This window comes from Nyctereutes procyonoides, unplaced genomic scaffold (assembly GCF_905146905.1).
Source record: "Nyctereutes procyonoides isolate TBG_1078 unplaced genomic scaffold, NYPRO_anot_genome, whole genome shotgun sequence".
In the NCBI taxonomy this organism is placed as follows: domain Eukaryota; kingdom Metazoa; phylum Chordata; class Mammalia; order Carnivora; family Canidae; genus Nyctereutes; species Nyctereutes procyonoides.
The window spans coordinates 7,520,428-7,533,327 of NW_026575133.1; the positions used below are offsets into that span (position 1 = coordinate 7,520,428).

At 44.4% G+C, this 12,900-nt stretch overlaps 1 protein-coding gene across 2 annotated transcripts in view; it reads left to right on the forward strand.

Moving 5' to 3' along the window:
* SUFU (SUFU negative regulator of hedgehog signaling) overlaps positions 1 to 12,900 on the forward strand; it is a 121,590-nt gene that overhangs the window by 70,491 nt on the left and 38,199 nt on the right. The window lies entirely within an intron of this gene.

A 12,900-nucleotide genomic window follows, 5' to 3' on the forward strand; every position in this document is an offset into this window, starting at 1 on the left:
TGATTTCAGAGTATGCATAAACCATATTTTAACCATTCTCTTGATGCACATTTAGGTTGTTTCCATTTTTTTCACTATCACAAACAGTGCACAGATGTTGTGAGCATTCTTTTTCATTCCTCCTTGTGAACATGTTTTGCTCTAGGGCAGATACGTACCATGAGGTGGAATGATTAGGTCAAAGAGAAAGTCCTTTTATATTAGTAGATTCTGCTCTGTGGCCCTCCAAAGTGACTGTGCCACTTTACGGATGCTTGGCAGCTAAATGGATTTTCATTGTAGATTTACCTAATCTCTTCAGGAAAAAGATGGAAAGATTAGACGCATGTGCTTGATTTTTAAAGCTTCAAAGCATCTTCTGGTACTGTTTGGGGGTTGAAATGTATATAGGAACTGCAAATTTAAAACCTTCCATAGTTATTTTGGCTTTAAGAACAAAGGGCCTGCATGCAGGTGGCAGGCCCTGTGTGTAGGCTCAGGAGAGTGAGAAGAGCAGAAATGGGTTTTGCAAAGTTACAAGCCTCTGGGCAAAAGACGTTTCCTTCCAATGCCGACAGGTGTCTAAACAGATGGAGCTACTTTAAAAGAAAAGTGAAAGCATCTGCCTGCTTAGGACTCAAGGCTCTCTGGAAATGGAGAGTAAGGATCTGTATTCCTTGTAGGAGAGCATGGCACATAGAGGGTGAGTGGATAGGACTTGACTAGTGACAGCCACACGCCATGCCAGGTAAACTCTACTGAGCTATTTTTGCACCGAGGCATTCACCCTCCTGTGGGAAGAATGAGTCCTGCCATGGCCCAGTGTGTGCAGACGCAAGGTGAGTGTCAGGGATCCGCACTTTGCCTCTGGGGAAACCACACTATTGGCAGGTAGTGAGCCATTCTTGAAAGGTCTGCAGCCCCCAGAGACTCACTTTTGGATGAGAGCTGCCAGTGGCCCCAGCAGCCCTCCAGCCTCCTACCTCCCCTGCTGTAACCATTATTCCAGGTTGCTGAGCTTCTCTGCTTATAAATGGGATTTTCCTTACACTTTACTATTTGTCTTTATGATCGTGGCTTTGAGGGAGAGGGAGAGAGCTGGGGAGCCAGAGGTTTTTGAGAAAATACATAGGGAAACAATTTTGAGCCTCTTTTGGCTGGCTTTCTAATCCTTGGTGATTCCTTTGATTCTGGGCAAAACCTAGAAGGAATATCCTTTATGGTTCCTTGCAGTTTTATAAGAACAAACATGTCCCCTTGCTCTTCCTTATTTAATTAAGCAGTACAGCCCATTCATTTCCCTCTGTCTTGCAACCACATTTAGCCAAATTAATATCAGACAGAACTAGTTAAGGGAAGCTCTCTAACCATAAACACTCAATTTAACTTTTCAGGTTATGAAACTGCACTCAGAATTTTAAAAAGGTATGTGTAGTGTGTGGGGGAGTACAGTTCATTTTCGCTTTCACCACTTGACCAGGTTGGAAAAACCTGACAGCCGGCCACCATCCACACTATCCAGCGATGAAGACTCTGCCTGCTAGCCTCTCCTAGCCTTGTTAACACATGTCCAGTAAATCTGTTTCTTTCCCTCCCCCTACAGTATATACTTTTTCCTGTTTTTCCTTTCTCCAAAGAAAATGGCCTTTCTTTGAAGGAGTTTGATTTGAAACCCCACAATGCAGAGATTGTATAGTCATGCTCCTGAGACCTCCTTTTCTGCAAGCATCCTTTCTGTTGTGCATGTGTGTGGAGAAAGGCAGGGGTGCCGAATTCAGTTGCTTTGTACCAGTTGAAGCCTCTAAGCTCTAGAGTATCCCATCCTTATCCTCTCCTTGTATTGTTCGAGTGTTAGAGGGGAATTACCCAGGACATACTTTTCTTTTTTTCCTCCTATGTGATGTGTATGCATCACTGCCCTTAACTGCTATCCAGAATTCCTGAGATAGGCCTTGCCTCACCACTGCTGCAAGGCTCTGAGCTAAATTCTTATCCTTGGCTTGGAGAAGGGGAGTAGGAGCTAGCAGGCAGGGAAGTGCTCGCTCACAGCTTTGCTTGGATTATTGGAGGAAGGAGAGTTGCTGATCATTCCGAGCAAGAAGAGGGTCTGTGCCACTCATCCTTTGGTAGGTACTGTCAGGTACCTAAAGTAGTGGAGGCCTGGAAGGTGTTAGGACAGCATCTTCTGTGCAGTGCCTGGGCTCATACTTTCCCCATAATGAGCATAGCATCTCATGGGTGTATCAGAAATGTAGTCTGTGGCAGTGGCATTAGGCTGTCCTACACCCTATGACCTCCTGAAATTTTGTAGGCTGAAGAAACAGAGACTAAATACACACATCCTCACCCCTCCCCCCAGCTTGGCTTAGAGCAAGGAGAAAGCACCTGGGCTTTAGAAATTAGGATAGGATTACATGCAAGATCCACTGGGGGGCAGTGGGCCAACTCAGTGGCCCCAGTTAGGAGCATCTGAGCTGGGAATAGGCCAGCAGAACTGACTTTGAACTTTACTCTTCCACTGCCCAAACCAGAACTGATTCATTCAGTAAAAACTCCAGGTTATCTCCTCTCACTGGGGCATCATGAGGCAGCCTGAGGCTGTGCAGACTTGGGTTTCAGCCTTCACATTTCAGTTTGTGAGCCTTCAGCTGACTTTAAGGGGCTGTCTTTGAATCTCAAAGGAAGCCTGTGGACCCAGCTCCGCTTTGCAGACCACAGACTACAATGGCTGCAGTAGCATCTTGGGCCTTCTCAGAAAGGAGGGTGGCATTGGGCAGTCATCAGATGCTCCCCATGTGTTTTGGTTTCCTGCTGGGACTCTCTAGAGACAGGAGGACGGGCTACCTGACCCTTCCCTATCATCAGCCTGTGTTTTTGGGGGTGTGTCTAGCACATCTGGCATTTTAGGGAAGAACTGCTAAGCCCTCCTAGTAACCAGCTCTGTCTCCTCATATAGGACATTTAAGTACACGTTGTCAAACCAGGTGTGATCAGTGGTGTGATTTGTGAGCAACAAGAAGGCAAGAAAACTGGAAACTGTTCTTGAAAAACTGATGGCTACCCCATTGTTCAAAAGCTTAACCTTGAGGGGCACTGGGTGGTTCAGTGAGTTAAGCATCCGAATCTTGGTGGATTGAGCCCCACTTTGGGCACTGTACTCAGCGTGGAGTCTGCTTGGAATTCTGTCTCTCCCTCCCCTTCCTGTGCTGGCGTGCTATCTTTCTCTCTCTCTCTCTCCTTCCCTCCCTCCTTCTGAAAGAAATAAATCTTAAAAAGAAAAAAGTTTGACCTCCAAGTTGACAGACTCCAGTCTGCCAGCCTGTTTTGTGCCCTCTCACATTTTCCAAATCTCTCCAAAATACCTCTTGTAGACCAGCCACTCATTTGATACCTGGTACAATTCAGCTGTGTTTCCTCCCTTCTTCCTCTCAGAGCCTCACTCAAAAGTGCCTTTGCCTTTGGGGGTCCGAGCTTCAGCCATGAGAAACCCAGTCTTTTTGGCTCTGGAAGACATTAACCTGTTCCCCTCAGACCAAGTATATTAATTGTGGGATAGGGTGTGGAGGGTGGAGCATTGCTTTCCGAACTATTATGCAAAAACATTACTGGGACTGTATTTTCACACAGAATGGTAGACTGACATTTTCCGGAGTTGGGTTGAATTAAGAATTCTTGAAGAATGTATTTGTTCCTCAGTGTTTCAAAGGCAACACTAATTATTTTACAAACAATGGCTGTTTTCTTCTGCAACCCATTTCCCTAGATTTTGGTAACTTCTTATATCCGGCACAATCCAACTTCAAACGACCAAGACTAAAGCATGGATGTTTGAGAAGTGGGGGTAGGGTCAGGGCCAATCTGAGGGGCTGAGCAGAAGCTGCACTTCCGGAGTGCCTGGCTGGCTCATTCGGTAGAGCGTGTGATTCCTGATGTCAGTGTTGTGAGTTTGCGCACCACATTGGGTGTAGAGATTACTTAAAAATAAACGTCTTAATACAAAACCCTGCACTCCCATACAGCACTCTCAACTTTTAAGAGTTCTTGCCAGGCAGTTGTTAATGGGGAAGGAGACATAGAGTGGTGAAACCTTTCTCTCAGTGAAGCAAGGGGCAGACCTATACCTAGCAGTTTTTTGGCGTGGTATTCTCTGGTGACTTTGCCAAATAGGTAGCAGCTGAGGGAGGTTTCTTGGTGGCAGAGCTCAGAGGAGGGGAAGGGAATGGCAAGTGAGCATCCAGGCTTCACCTGGAATGGCCTGCCTTCAGACTCCAGGAGGCCCCTCTGCTGTGTGGTTTGGGTGGAGGTCCCAGGGATTTGCATCCTAATGTCTTGGTTAGGACACTTCTGGGAGCCAAAGAGAGGAAGAGAGAGGTAACGTGCCCCTCTAACCACTGGCCTGAACAGCTGGCCTCTGACTGAGGCGTTATTAGCATTTGAAAACCCCTCTGAAGGGGCTGAGAACTTCCTGGGGTGGGCGCTGAGGCCTGAGTGCTGAGACCCGCGGTGGCTCCACACAGAATGGGGCCAAGCACCGAGGGCATAAAGACCAGACTGGACTCAAGAATGAGCCCATTGTGGCTTTGTCCCAGGCTTGAAAACTGTGACCAAGGCTCTTTCATTGTTAAGAAAGACCGTTTCTTGGCCACGGCAGAGCTAATAAGTCTTGTCCCCCCACCAGGCAGGGCTGAGGAAGAAAGACCGAGTCCCAGTCAGGAAGGTTGTTAGCATGGTGTGCTAACCCCAAACCTTTCTGTGGGTAGTTATGAGTTCTCCTCCATCTTCCCTCCTTCGGATTCACTCCTGATCCACACGTGTTGGTCCCAGAGCAGCAGCTGAGCCTGTCTCCCTTTTCTGCCTTAGGGTCTCCCCTTCCAGCTGCCTAAATTAAGCCCTTTTCTAAATTAAGTCTGTATGAAGGTTTTTTTTTTTCTTTTGTCATTCTTTTTTTTTATTTTTATTTTTAATTTATGATAGGCACACAGTGAGAGAGAGAGGGACAGAGACACAGGCAGAGGGAGAAGCAGGCTCCATGCACCGGGAGCCCGACGTGGGATTCGATCCCGGGTCTCCAGGATCGCGCCCTGGGCCAAAGGCAGGCGCCAAACCGCTGCGCCACCCAGGGATCCCTCCTTTGTCATTCTTATTTCATTTAAACAGTTTTGGTTTGTACAACGTTTATTTTTTTAAGATTTTATTTATTTATTCATGAGAGACACAAAGAAGGAGAAACACAGGCAGAGGGAGAAGCAGGCTCCATGCAGGGAGCCTGAAGTGGGACTCGATCCCGGGTCTCCAGGATCACGCCCTGGGCTGAAGGCGGTGCCAAATCGCTGAGCCACCCAGGCTGCCCTGTACAACGTTTATTTTTAGCCCTGTACAACGTTTATTTTTAAGCCAAGGTCAGTTCTGACTAATGAAAGGTCATGGCTCCAAACCGTTTCAGCCTTTTCCCTATTTCCAGCTTATCTTCTTGCCGGGTTTGGGGTACGTTTTTACAGACCAGGCAGCTAGGTGTGGAGTGGGGGGAAGAGAACTGAAGCAACGCTTCCTTAAACCAGGAGCGATGGTGCCACCTACTGGCTTGTGCTGTGAGCTACAGGCTCTGGCGGGTTCTTAACTTCATTAACGGATAAATAAAACGTGCTATATGCACACAATGCAATATTATTTGGCAATAAAAATGAAGTATTGATACATGCTACAACATGAACCTTAAAAACATTATACTAAGTGAAAGAAGCCAATCACAAAAGGACATATATGAGTCCACTTATATGGAATGTCCAGAAGAGGCAAATCTATGGAGACAGAGAAATTAGAGGTTGCCTATGGCTAGAATGGTTAGGGGGAAATGGGTAGTGACTTGTAGGCATTACTTTTTGGGGGTGATGAAAATGTTCTGGGGTTCATTGTGGTGATGGTTTCACAACTGTGAATTTCACAGTATGTGAATTACATCTCATTAGTCATTAAAAAAAAGAAAAAAGAAAAAATATACTAGGTGAAAGGGAAGAATCCTGGGGGAAAGGCAAAGTGGGCAAAACAAGGCCAAGGTCCTGGATTCTTGATTACTACCTTCTCAGGGTAAGCAGCAGCCTGAGAGAAATCTGACTTACAATGCCCACACATTGGCATGTTATAGGTCTACATGACCTGAATGACCAACACTTCCATTTTCTACAAATGAGGAAAAGATCCTTGAGAGACACTGCCCAAGGTCATGGGACAAGTCAGTGATGGGGCACAGTGCCACATTTACCAAACTTTTGAGTCATCCATAACACTTCTGTGTTATGCCTATCACATAACCTACCTGTATTTTCCCCCTAAGATTGACTCACTTTTAAAAAACTAGACAAGGGGCACCCGGGTGGCTCAGTGGTTGAACGTCTGCCTTTAAATAAAACCTTTTAAAAAAGTAAAAATAAAAATCTAGACAAACTTAGCTTTTTTTTAAAAAAAAGATTTTATTTATTTATTCACAAGAGACACAGAGAAAGAGAGAGACAAAGACATAGGCAGAGGAAGAAGCAGGCTCCCTGCGAGCAGCCTGATGTGGGACTCTATCCTGGCACCCCGGGATGATGACCTGAGCTGAAGGCAGACACTCTACCGCTGAACCACTCAGGCATCCCAGCTCCCTTACTTACTTACTTACTTACTTACTTACTTACTTACTTACTTATTTAGATTTTATTTATTTATTCATGAGAAACACTGAAAGAGAGAGGCAGAGACAGGCAGAGAGAGAAGCAGGCTCCATGCAGACGGCCTGATATGGGACTTGATCCCGAGACTCCAGGATCACACCCTGGGCCAAAGGCAGGCACTAAACCACTGAGCCAGCCAGGGATCCCCCCCCCCCCAGCTCCCTTATTTAATAATATTTCCATCAGCAGTGTATGAGGATTCCAGTTTCTATCCTTACCGACATTTGTTATTGTCTTTGTAATTCTAGCCACCCTAGTGGATGTGAAGTGATGGTATCTCACTGTGGTTTTGATATGCATTTCCCTAATGACTAATCATGCTGAGCATCTTTTCATGTGCTTATTGGCTATTTTTATATCTTTTTTTGAGAAAGCTCTATTTAGATCCCCATTTTAAAGTTATTTGTCTTTTTATTATTGAGTTGCAAGTCTTTATATATTCTGGGTACCTATCAGATGTACAACTAGTAAATATTTTCTCACATTCTGTAGGTTACCTTTTTACTTTATTTTTTATTTTTTTTATTTTTTCACTTTCTTTTAAAAACAATTGTGGTTAAATATACATAACACAAAATTTACTACTTTAACCATTTTTATATGTATATTACGTGGCATTAAATACATTTTACATTGTTGTACAGCTGTTGCCACCATCCATTTCCAGAACTTTATCTTTCTCAACTGAAACTCTATACCCATTAAGTGCTAACTTTCCACTTCCCTCCTCCCCCAGCCTCTGGCAACCACCCTTCTACATTCTGTCTCTATAATAATTTGACTACTCTGGTACCTCATATGAGTGAAGTCCGTTTTGGGCAGATTAGCTTACTTAACATAATGTCTTCAATGTTTATCCATCTTGTAGCATGTATTAGAATGTCCTTTTTTAAAAAAGATTTTATTTATTTATTCATGGCAGACACAGAGAGAGAGAGAGAGAGGCAGAGACACAGGCCGAGGGAGAAGCAGGCTCCATGCAGGGAGCCCGACGTGGGACTCGACCCCGGGTCCCCAGGATCACATCTCAGGCCCAAGGCGGCACTAAACCGCTGGACCACAGGGGCTGCCTAGAATGTCCTTTTTTAAGGCTGAAAAATATATACCACGTTTTGTTAATCCATTCATCTGTTGATGGACCCTTGGCTTGCTTCTCTTTTCTGGCTGTTGTGAATAATTCTGCTGTGAACATGGGTGTATAAGTATGTGTTTGAGTCTCTTTAATTCTTTCAGGTGTGTACCCAGGCGTAGAATTGCTGGATCCTATGACAAGTCTGTGTTTAACCTTTGGAGGCACTGTCACTCTGTTTTCCACAGTGGCTGTACCATCCTACACTCCCAGGAACAGTGCACCCAACTTGAAAGTTTTTCCACAGCCTCACCAGCACTTGCCATTTTCTACATGGTGTTTTATTTTGTTTTGTTTTGTTTTATGATAACCATCCTGATGGTTGTGAAGTGGTATTTCATTATGGTTTGGGTTTGCATTTCTTTTTACTTTCTCAGTGGTACTGTTTGCAACATAAAAGATTTTTATCTTAATGAAATCCAATTTATCCTTTGTTGATGGTGCACTTGGTGTCTGTCTAAGAAACCATTGCCTGATTTAAGGTCAGAAGGTTTATTACTATGTTTCTTCTAAAAGTTTTACAGTTCCAGCTATTACAGTTAGGTCTGTGATCTATTTTAAATTAAATTTTGGGACACCTGGGTAGCTTGGTGGTTGGGCACCTGCCTTTGGCTCAGGGTGTGATCCCTGGGTCTGGGATTGAGTCCTGCATCGGGCTACCCTGCATGGAGCCTTTTCTCCCTCTGCCTGTGTCTCTGTCTCTCTCTTTCTGTATCTCTCATGAATAAATAAATAAAATCTTTTTTTAAATTAGTTAATTGATTAATTTTTGTTTGTGGTGTAAGGAAGAGATCCGACTTGATTCTTTCATATGTGAATATCCAGTTATTCCAGTACCACTTGCTGAAAAAATTATCTTTCCTGTATTGAATTGTCTTGGCATTCTTGCCGAAAATTAATTGGCCATAAATGTGAGGGTTTATTTCTGGACTCTAAATTCTGTTACATTAATCAAATGCCTCTCCTTATGCCAGTACTACGCTGTCTTTAAAAAAAAAATTTAGGGGATCCCTGGGTGGCTCAGCAGTTTAGCGCCTGCCTTCGGCCCAGGGCATGATCCTGGAGTCCTGGGATCGAGTCCCACGTCGGGCTCCCTGCATGGAGCCTGCTTCTCCCTAGGCCTGTCTCTCTGCCTGTCTGTGTGTGTGTGTGTGTGTGTGTGTGTCTCATGAGTAAATAAATAAAATCTTTTAAAAAATTTTTTAACTTTATTTTTAAACAATCTCTCTACTCAATGTGGAGCTTGAACTCACAACCCTGAGATCAAGAATCTGCATGCTCCACTGACTGAGCCAGCCAGGAGCCCCACTACCGCACTGCCTTGGTAACTGTAGCTTTGTAACAAGTTTTGAAGTCAGGAAGATTAAGTCTTCCAACTTTTATCTTTTTCAAGCTTGTTTCAACCTCTTCTGGATCCCTTGCATTTTCTTTTTCTTTTTTTCTTTGGCTTTATTTATTCATGAGAGAGAGAGAGAGAGAGAGAGAGGCAGAGACACAGGCAGAGGGAGAAGCAGGTTCCATGCAGGAAGCCCAATGTGGCACTCGATTCTGGGACTCTGGGATCACGCCCTGAGCCGAAGACTGGTGTTCGATCCCTTGAATTTTCATATGAATTTTAGGATCATTATGTACATTTCTTTTTTAATTTTATTTATTTATTCATGAGAGACACACTGAGAGAGAGGTAGAGACAGAAGCAGAGGGAGAAGCAGGCTCCATGCAGGAAGCCTGACATGGGACTCGATCCCGGGTCTCCAGGATCATGCCCTGGCCCGAAGGCGGCGCCAAACCCCTGAGCCACCCAGGCTGCCCTCTTACTTGGATTTTTGTTTATTTTTCTTGCCTAGTTTCCCTGCTTAGAACCCCTAATGCAATGTTAAATAGAAGTGGTAAGAGTGGGCATCTCTGTTATGTACCTGATCTGAGAGGAAAATAATTCAGATCTTTACAATCAAGTATGATGTTAGCTGTAGGTTTTTTGTAGATGCCCTATTATAGACTGAGGAAGCTCCTGTCTCTTCCTAGTTTGAATGTTTTTATCATTAAAGAGTATTAGAGGGCAGCCCTGGTGGTGCAGCGGTTTGGCGCCGCCTGTGGCCTGGGGTGTGATCCTGGAGACCCGGGATCAGGTCCCACGTCGGGCTCCCTGCATGGAGCCTGCTTCTCCCTCTGCCTGTGTCTTTGCCTCTCTCTCTCTGTGTCTATGAATAAATAAATAAAATCTTTAAAAAAAAATAAAGAGTATTAGATTTTGCAAATGCTTTTTCTGTGTCTATTAAGATGATCATGTGGGACGTTTTTTAATCTTCATTCTATTGATATATTACATTGGTTTTCTTATGTTACATCAACCTTGTATTTCTGGGATAAATCTCACTTGCTCATTGTGTATAACCCTTTATTCTGTTTGCTACTGCCTAGTGTAAATTTTGTGTTTGTATGAATAAGGGATAATGGTCTATGGCTTTCTTTTCTTATAATGCCTTTGTCTGGCTTTGGTATCAGGGTAATATTTGTTTTATAGAAAGAATTGACAAGTGTTACTTCTTATTTTTTGGAAGTTTGTGAAGAATTGGTATTAATTCTTTAAATGTTTGGTAGAATTTACCAGTGAAGCCATCTGGGGTAAGCTTGTTATAGGATAAGCTTTTGAATTACTAATTGAATCTTTTTACTTAGTGCTTTGTTTCTAACTTGTAGATCATGCAAGCTGCTTATAGACACATTTCTGTAAAAGGAGAAGGAATCTGGGAAAAGTGGGCATAGCAGGAATTGGGAAATTTGAAGGTTTCTAGTTGGCTCTGCCTGAAGCTGTGCCTTCTCTACCTTTATTACCCCATGTGAGTGAATGCTTTTGAGGTTAGGATCAAAAAGCTGAGCCTGTCTCTTAGATGGAAAAAAATAGTTAACGTAACCACACCTGACATAGGAGGGATTTAATATTCAGACCAAGACAAGTGAGAGGCTTTCTCAGGCCTTCCTGGGAGGCTTCAAGCTAGGTGAGTGTGTGTTTTGGGTGTGTATTTTCTGTCTTTTTTTTTTAAGATTTTATTAATTTATTCATGAGATTCACAGAGAGAGAGGCAGAGACACAGAGGAAGAAGCAGGCTCATGCAGGAAGCCCGATGTGGGACTGGATGCCCAGACCTGGGATCACGCCCTGAGCTGAAGGCAGAGGCTCAACCGCTGAGCTACCCAGGCATTCCTGTGTATGTATTTTCATGTTCTGCCTGGCCTTAAATATTGATAAAAAGTAGAGTCCCCAGCTGTTGAGATTCCCAGATCATAAGTAATAGACCACAATGAACTACCATACAGCCACTTAAAGAATGAGGTAGCAGAGTGCCTGGGTGGCACAGTCGGTTAAGCATTCAACTTTTGGTTTTGGCTCAGGTCATGATCTCAGGGTCCTGAGATTGAGTCCTGCATTGGGCTCCATGCTCAGCATGGAGTCTGTGAGATTTTCTCTCCCTCTCCCACTTCTGTCTGTCCTCTCTCTCTCTCTCTAAAATAAATAATAAATATTTTTTTAAAAAAGAATGAGGGGGGCACTTGGATGGCTCAGTTGGTTAAGCCTCCACCTTCAGCTCAGGTCATGATCCCAGGTTCTGAGATTGAGCCCCACCAGAGGCAGCAGGGAGCCTGCTTCTCCCTTTGCCTGCCACTCCCCTGCTTATGCTCTGTCAAATAAATAAAATCTTAAAAAGAATGAGGTAGGGCAGCCCGGGTGGCTCAGCGGTTTAGCGCTGCCTTCAACCCAGGGCATGATCCTGGAGACCCAGGATCGAGTCCCATGTCGGGCTCCCTGCGTGGAGCCTGCTTCTCCCTCTGCCTGTGTCCCTGCCTCTGTGTGTGTCTCTCATGAATTAAAAAAAAAAAAAAAAGAATGAGGTAGATTTTTAAAAGAGATTTTGTTTATTTATCCATGAGAGACACACAGAGAGAGAGGCAGAGACACAGGCAGAGGGAGAAGCAGGCTCCATACAGGGAGCCTGATGTGGGACTCGATTCCGGGACCCTGGGATCATGACCTGAGCCAAATGCAGATGCTCAACCACTGAGCCACACAGGAATCTCAGAATGAGGTAGGTTTTTATGTGCTGATATGAAATGATCTCCCAAGATATATCATTAAACAAAATGTCCAAAACAGTATGCTACCATTTATATTAGGGGGAAAAAAAGGTGGAGAGAACCTGTAGATGCACACAAGCTATTAAATACAGAGTACCTTTGGAAAGGGTACCCAGGGATCCCTGGGTGGCTCAACGGTTTAGTGCCTGCCTTTGACCCAGGGTGTGATCCTGGAGTCCCTGGATCGAGTCCCACATCAGGCTCCCTGCATAGAGCCTGCTTCTCTGCCTCTCTCTCTCATTCTGTGTCTCTCATGAATAAATAAATAAAATATTTAAAAAAAAGGACAGGGTACCTAGCAGAAGGGTCAGGGGTGGGGAGAGACTTCCTACCACATGGATGTTTTCTTCCTTGTGATTATGCTATTCTAGAAAATTTTTTGAAGTGATGAGCCTATGTGAAGTGCAGTGGTGAGGCTATGAGTTGGCCATGTTTGCATGTTTCTCTTGGTCAGTCTGGGCACAGTGTCTGTAATTTCATGGAAACACCCACCCTTCCAGCTATACATCTCTGCAGAGGTGTGTGAGGCACAATCCAGACGTCCTTGAAGCGTCCAGTGTTCTTCAGAAATCCCTCTATCTGTCTACCTGTGGGAAACCAGTGGCCAGTCTCAAAGGCCCTCCACAGTAGGTGGTTCCTTTTAGAAATACTTTCCGCAGCACAGAAAAGGATTGGAAACAGGGATGTACTTTTCTGTGGTGAAGTTCTTTCCCTGCCCTCCAGCCTCCTTGAGGATTTCTGACCAGGTGGCCCCACACTAAAGCACCGTATTCTTTGCTGGCAGACTTGATCATGGCTCCCCAATCCCAAGTAAGTCTTTGGATGTACTACACCAAGTGAGCATCTACAGTAGCAGCTTGTCCTTTTCTACCAAAGGCTGGCAGAATTGGCAAGCAGGAACACATTAGGTTTGGGGGAATCTCCACAATCTTTTCTCCTATATGAGTG